General features: G+C 47.9%; 1 protein-coding gene across 3 annotated transcripts in view; it reads left to right on the forward strand.

Annotated features, from left to right (window-relative positions):
• The window catches only part of AEBP2 (AE binding protein 2), a 634,726-nt gene that overhangs the window by 455,621 nt on the left and 163,437 nt on the right, over positions 1-15,668 (forward strand). The gene's annotated exons all lie outside the window — the stretch shown is intronic.

Here is a 15,668-nt window from a genome sequence, read left to right on the forward strand (position 1 = left end):
AGAGAGTAAGTCAAAGTTCAGGGATGCAGATGCAGGTCCTCGCTGCAGTTTTCAGAGGCAGAAGTCAGGAAAAAGGCTCGATGGCAGAAATCAGGGCCTTCGCCAGAGCCATGAAAACATGAAAGTGCACCATGTAAAGACGGTGGCACGGCACACTTAGGAACTGAATTATCGATCCATTCATGGCGGTTTAGAAAGAGGACATGTTAACGTTGGACGCAAATGTATTTGCGTCTTCATAGCGGGTTATGGAGGGAACTTACATGCGCTTTAGGCACATACATGGAGCCGTTGGGGTACGTAGTAGGGGACACAATTGAGCATAACAATTCATATTACCTCACGCCGCAGCTCTCCATTGAACCATAGCAAACTGCAATGTCCCGGGGATGGGCACCCCGGGACTCTGCAGGAGTCGGCCCTGGGAGGTGGCGGTCCCCAGGGCCATTACAGGCTCCAACCCTCCCTTCAATTGCAAAGCCCCGGGGGGTGGTGGTCCCCGGAGCTCGGCGGTCCATTACGGAACCCCGCATTTAAATATTAGTGCCCCGGGGAGTTGGTGCTCCCCGGGGTGTGTGGAAGGGCGAGCCCCCCACACATGTATATATATTTTTTTAATAAGAAGCCCATGGGGTGGCGGTACCCAGGGCTGCAGGGAGGTTGTGTGCCCCCGCGATTGATTTATGAAAGCCCTGGGGTGTGGGGTCCCCGGGGCTTGGAGGGGACCTTAAAGGCCCCCCAAACTTTAAAAAAACAAGCCCTGGGGGGTGGTGGTCCCCGGGGCTGCGGAGGTGCCGTGTGCCCCCGCAAATATTTATGCAAAGCCCGGGGTGGCGGTTCCCGGGGTAGTGTGGAGGGGACTGGGACCCCCCCAACACATTCTTTTAGTGCCTCCGGGACCTGGCCCACCCGGGGGCTTCAATTAAACAAAGCGCAGGTGCCCGTGCATTGTTTTTTTTTATTTTCTCGTCCGGATTCGCGCACCTAGTGCGAATTCGGCCGATTTTTTAAATGTTTTTTTTAATGCTTTTCTGGTCCCTGGGGGTCCTTGTGGGGCCCCCAGAGCAGGCCTAGGGGGTCATAGTGTTTCTACCCTGCCCCCGTTACTTGTTTTTTGTGTTTGTTTTTCCTTTTTCTTGTGCCTCGGTTCTACCGAGGCACAAGATGGCTGCAACACTTTCTGGTTTGAAGTGTTGACAGCCAATTAGAATGCAGCTCGTGCTCAGGAGGGTGCGCGGATCCTCCGTGCCTCTATATATCGAAACTTTTATTTTTTTATTTTCTCAGCAACTACTGAACGGATTTACACCATTAAAAAAAAGAGTGCTATCTGAACCAAGCACTATCTTTTTGCCAAATTTGGTGTAATTCCGTTCAGCGGTTCGGGCTGTAGCCGTGTCTAAAGTTTCCCATGCAAATTAACATGGAGAAAATTAGTTTTGGGACCCCCCTTTTTTTCGGCCCCCGCTTGCCGAATCACCCCTAAACTTTTAAGGTAGGAGGTAACCGTAGCGCCCCATTAGTTTTGAAAATTTTGCGAATATTCGTCAACCGGCGCCAAAGTTATTGGGAAAAGAAAAAACGCTTTTTGAATAGGATCAAGGTCCTAAGTATAACTACCTACTGGCGACTGCCAGTAGGTAATATCCTCCACCACCGTCTCGATTCTGTGGCAAGAACAGAGCAGATATATTTATTTTTTTCTGAATTCTGGAAGAGTCCTGAAATGTTTGCCACAGCATGTTCTACATATTGTGGTCAACCATTTAGGATCCACCAATCAACTTTGAATTGCCCATTCTTTTTTTTAAATTTGTTTTTTATTGAGAATTTGAGTGGTATAAAAGAAAGAGACAAAAAGACACAAAAACACACATTGTTATGCAGTGATTGATACAGCAAAATTCATAAAGGAGATCAAATCTGTTCAAACACTTAGGTCAGGATCGTTACTACAGACAGTATAGATAAGCGGCATCATACATAAATATCTAAATATATAAATATGTAGAAAAGATCAAAGATTAACACCTCGTTGCTCTTAAACCTACTAACCCCTTGAAATCACTATCGAGGCCGAATTGTTATAGCTAACTAGCCCATCTGAGTCGAGGAATTTAAGATGCTCTGCCCTCCCTCCAAGCATTCAGCGGGGCCCACATTTTGTACCCAAACTCTCGCAATTTCCTTTCCTTATGTAAATAGAGCATAGATTCTATATTATGAATTGCGAGGAGCCTGGCCAGCCACATTGAAAATGTTGGTGCGGAAGGATCCTTCCATGCAGCCGAAAGCAGGATCCGTAAAACCGCCACAGCCCAAAAAATAAAAGCCTCATTTTCTCTGCTACTAAGATCCAACCTACTATCAATTCCGAAAATCATAACTGTTGGTGATAGGCTGATCTTAGAGCCTAGCAGCCCCTCTAAGAATTTCTCAATCTCCGTTATGATTAGAGTAAGTTTGTCACAAGAGTAGAACATATGTAGCAGGTCGGCCGGACCCTGTTGGCATCTCGGGCAATTACTATCCATCCTCAATCCCCAATCATGTAACTTAGAGGGAGTATAATACAGATTAAAAAGAGTTTTCAAATGTTGTGCCTTCAGATTAGAGGACCTGAACACCTGCTTATCCAGAGATAGCGCTTTATCTAAATCTACATCTGGATCTTGTAGCTTAGCTGCCCATGCTGCCTCGTGTTTCTCCAAATCATCCGGCACCTTTTCAATTAGCTCTTGATAAATAACCCTGATCCTAACACCGCCCCTCAATAGATATTCGAGTATAGCGCTGCGAGCGCCCCAAGCAGAAGCCGGCACAACCGCCCTGAACGCTCGCGAGATCTGAAGGTACTTAAAGCTGTAACCACCTGCCAGATCAAATTTCTGTTGGATGGCATCTAGAGTCATGATCTTACCATTGCATAATATATCCCCCACTGTCTGAATGCCCTGTTGTTCCCACATTTTCCAAGCCCTATCGACACTCAGGTTCGGAAAGAACCCTGACCTCCACAGCGGTGTGTATATGTTGACTGTAGGGATCTGTAGGGATTTTTGTAGTTTTTTCCAGAGATCCCATGCACTAAGAGGAACCTTGAGCCTAGTTTTTTTTAAAAATCTACGTCCAGTTTTTCTTAGTAAAGCACCAACAGCTTCCTTCCCCATTAATAGTTCGTATATTGAGGGGAGGATGTATAAATCAGAAGTCGAATCCAGCGTGTGTCTCTCCCTGAGTGTAGGTTCGAATAAAACAGACATCTGTGTCAATAAGCAAGCCCAATGATAAAATCTTATATTTGGGACTCCCAGACCTCCATGTTCCTGAGGGAGAGTCATATATTTATCTGCCCTCCTTATCTTTCCATATTGCCACAAGAAGCTATTGAAAATAGTCTGTCTTTTTTAAGACTCCCTCCTCGATTAAATAGGGAATGGATCTATATAAATACAGAAGTTTGGGTAGCATCGTCATTTTTAAGACATTTGTCCTACCTATAAGGGATAGATGCAGCAGATCCATACGCTTTAGGTCTACCTCAATTTTTTTGAGAAGTGGGTTAAAATTATCTTGTACGATCGACCCTGTATCTGCATTAATAATTACTCCGAGATAAGTGGCAAAGTTGACATATCTCTGATCCATTTTTACTATATTCTTGGAGCATATCACCTGCGTTTTAGCCTCATTTAAGCGATACCCAGAGTGATATCCAAATTGCTTAGTGATCTCAACTAAAATTCGCATGGTCTCTGCAGGATCTGAGGTGATGATTGCCCAGTCATCGGCGTATGCTAAAATTTTGCTCTCTAACCCGTTGGTTATTACGGGCTTGATGCTGTTATTCCCCAATATCTGCCTAACCAACGGGTCGATGTATAAAGCAAATAGAATAGGTGAACAGGGGCACCCCTGCCGGGTACCCCTGCTTATCATTATTCTGTCCGAACTTTGTCCCATCATCTGAATACGGGCCACCGGGTCGCAATACATGGCCTTAAGAGCCATCAAAATCCTAGGGCCGAACCCTCTCTCCCGGAGTACATCCCAGAGATATTGCCACCTGACGCGGTCAAATGCTTTTTCTGCATCGAGGAGGATCATGGCTACTCCCCTCCCCCCCCCAGCATGGGCCTCGAACAACGATATAGTTCTTCTGATGTGGTCCGTGGTACCACGGCCCGGAATGAACCCATGCTGCCAGGGGGAGACCAGTCCACCGATGATCCTCCCCATCCTTGTGGCCAAAATTTTGGCATATATCTTATTATCCGAGTTTATGAGAGAGATCGGCCTATGTGATCCAGTGCTCTCTTTTGGCTTGCCCTTTTTATGAAAGACAACTATATTAGTGTCCCTCCATGTCTCAGGGATTTTACCCGTACAGATGATTCCATTGAACAGATCTAATAGTAATGGGGTGATTTCTACCGACAGGCATTTGTAAAGCTCCAAGGGGATGCTATCGGGGCCAGCGGCTTTACCTGCGGCCAGATTAGATAATGCTTCCCGTACCTCTTCAGTTGTTATATTACACTCCAATTTAGCCGCATCATCTGGGCCCAACTTCGACCCTGGGTCCGGGTGGCAACCATCCAAGCCATCGAGCCCCACATCTCCTGTTTCTTCCCTATATAATTCCTGATAAAATTTTGCGAATACTGCCACAATATCTTGTGATTCAGTAAAATCCTGTCCCTCATGATGTATGCTAGTTATTGTATTTTTGACACTGTCTTGCCTGATTCTTAAAGCCAGTGCCCTCCCAGCCTGTTCCCCTGTCTCATAAATTTTCTTCCTGAAAGTCCAATACTCTGACGCATTTTCTGCCATCTGTTTCTGTAGTGCTGCTTTGATCAGGCAGATTTTTTTTTGACTCTCACTTCCCTCTCTCCCATGGGACAGGTCGAGGCAGTGCTGCTCTTCTGCCCTAACCAAATTGGCTAGGAGTTTAGTCCTACCTTCCTGTTGTTTATTCCTTGCCTGGGAGGTATAGCTGATGACTTCCCCTCTTAATGCTGCCTTGAAGCAATCCCAGACCGAGTTCCTTGAGGCACTATATTGATTTGCGTCAAAAAACTCGCGAGTCCATATTCGTAAATGTTCGACAAATAGAGTATCGGCCAGTAATTTTCGGTTAAATGTCCAGGCCCTTCTCTTTATAGCCACACCTATACCATTGTATCTAATTACCAATGGACTATGGTCCGAAAGGACCTTAGGGAGCTTCATGATATTAACCTTCCCAATTTCGCCCGCTGATATTAAAAAGTAATCTAATTTGAAGTACTTTTGATGGGGGCTTGAGAAATAAGTGAAGCCTGGATCGTCCGGGTATTTTGTCCCCCAGATATCAATTAAGCCATGTGATTGCATTTTGATAATAATGCCCTGAAGACTTTTGGCTTTCTACCAGTATACGGTACGTTTTTTGTCAAATCTAATGAGATGTTAAAATCACCACAAACCAAGATAGGCTCTGGCCAGGTTGACAGTTCCCCCTCCAGTATTTGGAATGCTGCCGGGTCATCCTGGTTTGATCCGTAGATCCCACAGACTGTTAGACCGCAAGCTAATTCCGCTATTGCCCATCTTCCCAAGGGATCCGATTTAAAACGTTTGGCCCCCCCCAGGATTGTTTTACCCAGGATTGCCACTCCCCTTATTGTTGAAGACTGAGAGGAACACAATAGTATCTCAAGGCCACCGGCCCTTAACAGCTTTCTTTTTGCCCAAGGAAGATGGGTTTCCTGCATACACAAGATATGGATAGGCTCGGATTTGACAAACTCTGCCAATCTCGCTGTTTTCCGCCAGTCATTCAGCCCCCCTATGTTGATTGAATATATATTAAGGCTTGACATCTTTGTTCTTCAATTCTCTCCTAGTTCTTAGTACCTGGATTTGTTTACTAACATTGGTCATTTTGTAAAGATTGTACCACATAATTTTTTTGCCACCCATTCTCAGTTTTTTATTTTCGATGCTTACCCCGCCCCACCCCCCACCACCCGTGACTACTTCTCCCACCCTTGTGACCCGCCCCACCCTCTCTCCCCTCCCTCTCCCTCTCCCCTCAGAAGCGCTCAGACCTAGGTCTGTGCGTTGATGGAATGGTGCAGCAGCGTGGAGCATGGTGCAATAATACTTTAAACAACAAAGCCACTTGAAAAACTTGCCCTCCCCCCTGAGCCCCCAACCCCTTCATCGAGCTCAATAGATAATAGCATTTTGAACAAAGAGAAGAGAAATAGAAAAAAAAAAAACAATAAAAAATCATATTATTCCATCTTTATGTCACACCTCATTTTTCCCTTTTTTTTCCTCCTTTCACTCCCCCTTTTTTTTTTTCTCTTTGGGTATATTTTTTCTTTTCCTTCCCCCCCCGCCCCTCGATTTTTATTGCTTACACTGAGTCCAGAAACTCCTTTGCTTTCACCTCGGATGAAAAGTATTGAGTCTTTCCCTCCCTTATTACCTTAAGCTGCGCTGGATTTACTAGATAAACCTGCATATGCTTATCCTGGAAGGGCTTGATCAGCTGCCGGAGTCGCCATCGCCTCTCAACCGTTGCATGGCAAAAATCCGGTCTAACAAAGAAGGATAAGCCCTCGCAAGTTCTTTTTGCGTCAGGTCTAGCCTTATCCGAGATAATTTGTCTAAGGATATAGTTTCCAAGAAAAATTAGGACTGCCCTTGGCTTGTCGCTTGCTGAACCCGAGCGAATTTTGAACGGGGTCCGATGGGCTCTCTGGATCTCAGATGACCAGTTCCAATCTGTCAACTCCGGAAATGCATTTTTAAATAGGGTGATCATATAGGACCTGATATCTGACCCCTCGACCCCCTCCGGAACCCCCAGAACCCGCAGGTTGTTGCGTCTCATTCTATTTTCCATGTCTTCCAGCTTCCACTGGATATCAACAACCTGCGCGGCCTGTAGGTCAACCTTAAGTGAGGCGGCAGCTGCTTCAGTCTCAGTCGCCACAATCCGTTCCTCTATGTTAGAAACCCTGTCCCCCACATTAGCATGTGCTTTAGACAGTTTCCTTACTACACCCTGTAGTTTACGCATAGCTGATTGTGATTTTTTAGTATCCTGTCTAGCTTCCTCTCTGTGTGTGAGGATGGTTTGATAGATAACATCCAGGAGAGGAGGGTGGGAGGTAGATGCCCCTACATCTTGGGTCCCCTGTAAAGGTCTGGCTGAGGAGTGATCCCAAGTTAGATCCATATGTGACTGAGCATGAGCCCTCTCTTTACGAGCAGTTCTTTTAGCTGTGTTGGGGGGGTGTGGTCCAGATCGCTATCCGACTCCAAGCCACTACCTTCTTGAGAGGAACTCTTTTCTTCATCAGACCACTACGCCTCTTCCGTCAGGGAATAGAAGCAATCGCTACTGTCCTTTTCTCTGTCTTGCTCACTTTCACAGCCTTCTGCCAGGGACATTAGGGCTAGAGGTGGGCACAAAAGTGTAGTTTCTTTATCAGTGCCAGCTGCCTCCATCACCTGTTCCCGACCTGCTGCAGCATCTCGTGACTCGTTATTTATCAGAACCATTGTGCTTGTTGTTTTGCATAAGGTGGTGACATTAGCGACTTTATTGATTAAAGACCCACTGGCCTGTTCCTGCTCAGCCAGCCCTGCGCTAGCAAGCTCGGGGGTCTCAGGGGTCCCAGCATCCCCTCTTACATCTGACAGATCCGACATCCCCACCGCCTGCTCAGTGAACATACATGTAGTATCCCCCAGCAATGGTGCGTGTGCAGCGCTGTTACCTGGGGTTGCCTCGCTGACTGGTGACTGAGGCGCTGAAGTCGTTACGGTTTGCTGATTTTTGCCGCTATGAGCAAGCAGCTCTGAAATTGACGGAGTCTGCTTGGAGCGCATCGTGGCCCGTTTTGCTCCTTTTGTTTGTTCCGGCGTTTCAATCTGTGCTTCAGCCTGCCCCGCTGGTTCAGCTGACCCTTCGCTCTCCGCGATACTTTTCTATAGGTGTGCGGGGTTCATTGCTGCATTGGAGGCAGTCTGAATAGCCAGCGCTTTCCTCTTCGCGGCTGCCGTTTTTGCCGCTGCGTTAGAGGCTGGCTTCGGAGGCATTATCCCCGCCGTCCGCCTCAGCCACCGACCCAGCAGGCAAAATCCACCTCTGAAGACCCCCTCCACTCGGTGCCGAGCCGAACTCCGACCTACGCGCCGGCGCTGAGGATGAGCCCAAAATCCGAATGCTGCCGCCGATAGCCACAGGATCCCGGCGGCTCCGAAGGACTGCTCCCACCTGATGACTTCTGGCGAACGCGCTACCGTTTCACCGTGGCAGCGACAGCCTGACACAGGTAACCGGATCTTGTCCCATAGACCAGGAGGAGGGAAAGTGGTTGCCATACGGGGGGTTGAGGGAGCTGGGAGGTTTTAATCACACCACTCCGCGCTGCTGCTCCACGGCTCCTCTCACTCTGCCGCCATCTTGCTTCCAAAGTCCCATTCAAAGCTTACCGGGACAACAATGCTGCCGTAACCTTTTATCAGTGTTAGCCCCTTCATTCCCACCCTTGATGCTAATTTCTTGAAAACGACTGAACAGATTTACACCAGTTAACAAAAAGCACCCTTTTTGCTTACGCTGCAACTTTTTGACGAATTTGGTATAATTCCATTCAGCCCTTTTTCCAGTATCCTAGAGAAAATGTTCCTATAGGAATGAAAATGGGAAATTGTACCACCATATGCCTCATGTCACTTTTTATTTCTCTGCAACATGGACCAAGTGCTATTTGATTTCTTTTGATTAGTGTCCTCTTGCTGCTTGTGCTGCGATTCAAAGTCCTTTCTTTTTTTCTTAATTTTTCTGTCCATCATTTTCACTTCCATGCTATACCTTTGGGTTGCTTTTAACTTCGTTCCACAGGTTTGTTTGTTATTATCTCAAATTGTTATGGAATTTGGAGCTTCATTTTACAGCACCAAACAAATGGTACAGACTATTAGTGTTTCATGATTTAGTTGTGCAGTTCTGCCCTTCCTTTCATAGCACCACAACGAATGGCATGGAATATTAATGCAGATTGTGTCTCTGCATGTTGGTAGGCTGTACCTCTTCACTCCGCATGCAAAGTATATGTCCGTTTAAAGCATACACTAGTCTGAAACCGGACTCCCAAAGTCTTTCCAGACAAGCAGTTCAGCCACATCCTTCAGGCCAGGCTGCAATTAAGCACTATAAATGTTGTGGACATTTCTCTGCCTTTTCAAACACGAAGTATGTGGCTATTTAAAATAACTCATTTTTGGGCAATGTTGCCGTTAATCCATTTGTCCTTAAAACCTCTGTCCTCAGCCTCATATATGTTCCACCTCTTCTCTGTGTGTACAAACTGTCTGTCTGTTTAAAGCTTTTCAGTTTTTTGCAGCACAACAACTACTTCATTTCTCCTCAAAATATGTGCCTCAGTACTCATTCTCATATATATTCCACTTAAAGTTCTTTCAGGCGCCCTATATTCATATGCACTTAAGTGCAAGAGATGGGACTTACTGGAGCTAACAGTAGGGGTAGTTGGCCCCCAATGACTTCTTAGGGGGCCAACTACCCCTCCTGTTACCTCCATTAAGTCCTTCACAGTGGGACTGCTGAGACCTGGTAGGAGGCCACGCCCACCTTTCTCTACCACTCTGCGAATGCGCCTCCTGGCACACTACTAGCAGGGGGATGAAGTCCCCATGGCTATTGAGGGTCCTTGCGTGCCAACTACCCCTCCTGTTACCTCTAGTAAGCCCCACACAGTGGGATTGCTGACAGTTTGTCGGAGGCCACGCCCCCTTTCTTCACCACTCTGCAAACACGCTTCCTGGCACACTACTAGATGGGGGATAAAGTCCCCTTGACACTTGAGGGTGCTTGGGGGCCAACTAACCCTCTTGTTACCGCCAGTGAGTCCCACACTGCTGGATTGCTTAGAGGTGGTCAGAGGTCATACCCCCTTTCTCTACCAGTCTGCAAACCATTCCCCTGGTGCACTGCTGCTTGGGAGATGAAGTCCACTTTAGTCCTGGGCCCTCAGGAGGCAAGGGGACTTCATCCCCCACCAACAGTGCATGGAGAGGCGCATTTGCAGAGAGATAGTGGTCACTGGGGCTGCAGTGGACTCGCAGCCCCGCATTTAATTTTAAAGACATGCCCCGGGGAGGTGGCAGTCATCAGGCTGCGTTGGGAGGGGAGAAGCGGGGGAGTTAGGGGGGACGAACTAATATTTTGTTATAGGTCAGGGGAGATTGTGTTCACTGGGGCTGCGGGGGGCTTGTACCAAGGCCAAGAGGGGGAACCGCATGAGCCCCCCTCCTTCATGCCCCCAGGAGTTTGCCCAGCTGGATGCTTTAACCAACCCCCCTGCCATATCTGGGGGGGGGGGGGGGCAGGGTATTCCTACCCTGCCCCCTCTTTATTTTTTACTTTTTTGTATGGGTCTCTGCTTCAAGATGAGTCCCAAGATGGCTGCCAACACTTCCTGGTTGAACTGTTGACAGCCACTCAAATTTTAGTATGATCTGCAAGTCCACTACAAGGACTCGGTCCCCAGATAGCTATATTTTATAAACCTCTATTTCTCTGAAACTACTAAACGGGTTTACACAAAATCACAAAAAGCACGCTTTCTGGACCAAAATCTAGCTTTCTGTCAAATGTAGTGTAATTCCGTTGAGCAGTTTGGGCTGTGGTTATGTTCAAAAGACGAAAAATACCCTTAGACTTAAAATGGGGAAAACACATTTTGGGACCCCCCCTTTTTTCTCGACCCTCGCTTGACAGATCACCCTGAAACTTGCAGCACAGCAGCTGAACCAGAAAGGAGACCTGGTTTCGCCTTTGGAAAAGTTTGAGCTATTGGCATTGTAAATGACAACATTTTTATTTATGTGTTGGTTTTGAAAATCGATAAATAAATGGCATTGTCATTTACAATGCCAATAGCTTAATCTCTTGCAAATGCGAGACCTATTACATTTGCACCCACACAGAGCAACACACAGCCACATGCACCCACACAGACAGAACCACACCCACACAGACAGAACCACACACACACACAGAACCACACACACACACACACACACACACAGAACCACACACACACACACACACACACACACACACACACAGACACACACACAGACAGAACCACACACAGACAGAACCACACACAGACAGAACCACACACAGACAGAACCACACACAGACAGAACCACACACACAGAAACACACACACACACAGACAGAACCACACACACACACAGAACCACACACACACACAGAACCACACACACAGACAGAACACCACACACACACAAACAGAACCCCCCCCCACACACACACACACACAGACAGAACACCACACACACACACACAAACAGAACCCCACACACACACAGACAGAACCACACACACACACAGACAGAACCCGCACGGACACAGACAGAACCCGCACGGACGCAGACAGAAAAGCAAACACAGAAAGGGCACACCACACAGACTCTCACTAGCAGGCAGGCACGGGCAACAGAAAAGTACAGGGAAAGAGACAGACGGATACACGAACAACCAGCGCCGGAACACACTGTGCCGGAAGTGGAAGGTCCACTCTCCCCCCTGACCAGCATCCCGGAAAGAAGACACAGAATCACATATACTGAAACATAAAGTAAAGTCCACATTTGTAAAGCGCACAATCACCCGTAAGGGTCTCTAGGCGCTGGGGGCCGTCGGGAAGATTAAGCGAGCTATTGCCCAGAGTCACATGGTGCTGGGCTAACCTGCCGCCGGAGTCGGGGATTGAACCATGGTCCCCAGATTCCAGCGTCAGTCGCCCTGGCCGCGGCGCCACACCTCTTCCATACTGCCACGCATGCACATAGAGTCAAACACACAGACAAAAACAACGCGCACGGAGGGATATCGACACACACATATAGAAACAAAAATGCAGGTGCACAGACTCAGACAGAAAAGCAAACACAGAAAGGGCACACCACACAGACTCTCACTAGCAGGCAGGCACGGGCAACAGAAAAGTACAGGGAAAGAGACAGACGGATACATGAACAACCAGCGCCGGAACACACCGTGCCGGAAATGGAAGGTCCACTCTCCCCCCTGACCAGCATCCCGGAAGCAGACGGCCCCTCCGATACTGTCTATGTGTTCCCCCACCCCTGTGACCAGAGATCGACAGAAAGTAGCAAGTCCGTGGCCATTAACGGCTACAATGGAGTAAAGAGTCACATGCCGAAAGAGTCATTGAGGTTAAGGGAAGAAGCAAAGGCCGAGGTCCGAGAATCCGCCTTACCCCAGGAGTCAGGCTCCGCTATCTTTCTTGCAGCTTGCTCCCGTCCGCGCGGTGTGTGAGTCACTGTCTGACGCTCTGCGTATCACGCAACCGCACAGTCGTGTTTTCTGATTGGTGAATGCTCTTGTCCATCATCGATTGGAACTATATGACACGCTCTTTAACGCGAGGCAGTTCTGAGTACTAGCACATTGAGATTGCATGATCTAGCCACCCAGTATTATTCGAATGCGATTCCTTGTTTCTGGAGCCAGGGAGGAATGCAGAGATACTTACTGGAACTCACAGCACGCCCAATAGTAGGTGAAACAGAAAACTAACAACTTTGGAAATTAAAAAGAACAAGCATTTACAAGTGGGGCGGGAACGGGCCCACGGACAGCGGGAGGGGGGCGGGAACGGGCATACGGACAGCGGGATGGGAGGGGAGCACTCACCAGGACTTCTTCCGGCGGCGGTCGGCCCGGAGGAATGACCCCAAAAAACAAAAAATAAATAAACCACCGCCCACCGCTGCATGACGTGGGCAAAAGCCTAAAATTCTCGGGAACGCCCACGAATCTGCTCCGACATTGACGGACAGATCTCTGTTCCAATGGCTAGTCTCCATTTATGGAGCTAGCCAATGGAACAGAGGGGCGGGACAACACACACATACTGTAGACATAAGATTTCGCCTGCGGGAAAAGCTGCGCTGTGCGCAGCTTTCGACAGGCGAAACCTAAAAAGCACATAGAAATATCTGTATATGAGTGTTTGTATGTATATGTATTTATCGGTACTGAAGTAACTATAACTCACGCCCTCGCTATGCACTGTTTGACCTCACGTATTACATCACTCATTACATATCCTATTGCATCATTGATCAAATTAATACATCTGAAATGTCATCGTAAACTGCGCATGGCAGGGGGAGCTAGTTATTGTTATTTCAGTTATCTTAAGACTGCTAAATTTCAGTGGCCTTTTTGTTTAAAATGTTAGTTATACTGACATTTTCGCTTAACTACCTCACTTTAACCTGTTTTCAGTGTATAAGTAAAGAATTACATAAAGTATTAAAACGCCTTGTAAAGGCCAACCTGTTGTAATGCCCACAGAGTAAAGACCCACAATGTAACATCTGAAATTCACCAGTAATGTATCATCCCGCCTTCCCGGAACTGCTTCCATTAGAATTGAGGATTATGAAAAATAAACTATTATGCTGTTTATCAAGTTCAGTTCTTTTTCTCTTGCATACATTTTACAAAGGGAGCAATATTTTTGTTACTTTTTTCCTAGCATTACCAAAGCCAATAGGGCCGACTTTAATGTGCTAAACAACAAGTATGCATATAATGCCCCTGCTTTAATTTGTTGGTACACTAAAGCCAGACCGATTGGCTTTGCTAACGGTTCGTTTGTAGTCTGAGGAAATGTTGCTTCTGATTGGTAAGAAGTGATAGTACATCCAGCACCCATCACGCAGTAAACTTTAGTTTGTACTAATGCACCCGCCATGTTGAAAGCAGCGTGGCTATCATTTTCAGCCGCAGGTATGAGCATTTCCGCCAGTGGTGCTGCTCTGAACACCGTTGCTTTTAGTGATGCTTGAAGCGACACGGTGCGTTTCGTGCCGTGATGGGTCCCGGAAGAAAAAGGGGGGGTGAGGGGGGTTGGCAGCGCCCAACGTTATTCCCCGCTTGTCTACTCCCGCCGTATCAACTATTCGAACAGGCGAAAATCCCCCATCCACCCTCCGGCATGGTTTACTGTTATTCGCATCTGTGCAGGCTGCTCATAGAAGTTATAACCAACCCCTTCCACCCCACACACAGACACACGCGCCACTAACCAACCAAGTACACGGAAAGATGACCTGTGATGTAAGAAGCGATGCAGAGATTGCCCAGCTGGCGCGTGGAATAGATTAGTCGCCTGTTCAGAAAGTGAACACACTCCGTCCGAGGCAGCCAGAACCAGCGGCAGATCAGATGATGGTGTTTTCGATAGGACTCGGAGGACCAAGTGGCGCTGTGGAATCACAGAATTAGCCGTTCAGGATGCAAGAAGAGATGGCGGGTAAAATGGGAACAACAGACCCCTTGGTGCCTTCTTTGTTCTGAGGTGCTGGAACCTCCTCAGAGGAAACTGCATTTGACCTGTGAATACTTTACTTTCGGTTTCGTTTCGCAGATATAACATCATGAGAACTGGGCCGGTCTTGCAAGGGAAGGAAGTGCTTCAAGCTTCAACCATTGTTTACGCTGTGTACCTCCCCGTATCCTTTTGCATTTTAAGTTTGGCAAAAGGTAGCTACGTATTAGTTAATAAAACAAGTCAGGTCCCGGGCAGGCAGCCAATCACAGCGCGGCCCGGGGAAGGACGTCACAGGGGTGTCCCGGGCTGGCAGATTCGGGGCATGCTTTTCGTGCTCTCCCCTTCCCATTGGCTGGAAGGTAAAATTCCAGCCAATGGGAAGAGGAGAGGGCGGGACTTAAAAAAAGACACGGAAACGCCCCCGAATCGCGTTCCGACGGGGAAATATTGATTGACAGCGAATCTCTTCCAATGGCTAGCCTCCATTTATGGAGCTAGCCAATGGAAGAGAAGGCGGGACAAAGCCCCACACTGTAGGATCATAAGATTTCGCCCTGGGCGGAGGCCGTGGCGAAACCTAAAAAGGGCAGGGGACAATGCAGCCTCCCTCCCCGAGCTGCAAAAGGCCGTAGAGCCCTATCTGCCAAGGCTGTATTATCTTTAAAGCGATGGGGGACGCGCTATCCCCCGCCCGAGCATTTTAAAGGCCCCCAGGCCATCTCAGTTTCCCTGCCGGCCCCAGCTCGGGCAGGGAAACATGTGTTTACTCCTGCCTGGCTGGAGCATTTTAAAATCTCCGGCCTGACGGGAGAAAACATGGAAGTCTGCTGCAAGTCGGTGGGGGATTTAAACATGCTCCCTGGGCTGGGGGCAAACTTGTGTTCGGCTTCCCTGCCTTTACTCCTGCGGGCAGGGAAAAATAACACGTATTGCTCCTGCCCAGAGAGAGCAAGCAGAAATCAGCTGCTCCCTCTGGGTGGGAGCAATGCCGGCTCCTGCACCATGCTGCCCCTGCCATGGTGGTTAGTTGGTGCCTTGGGTGGGCACTGTGGCACCCACCTATATTTTAGACAAGCCTTGAGGGATGAGGTCCCCGGTACCAAAATAGTGACTATGACTAGTGGTCCTCCATATATATATAGTGGGAAACAAGGGTAAAGGTTCTACAAGAGCATTGCAGAAAATCAACAGAGAACCATTTTTCAAAATGTAATGCATCTACACTTTAAAAGCTACGCT

The sequence above is a fragment of the Lissotriton helveticus genome, chromosome 1_1, assembly GCF_964261635.1.
Source record: "Lissotriton helveticus chromosome 1_1, aLisHel1.1, whole genome shotgun sequence".
NCBI classification, from domain to species: Eukaryota; Metazoa; Chordata; class Amphibia; order Caudata; family Salamandridae; genus Lissotriton; species Lissotriton helveticus.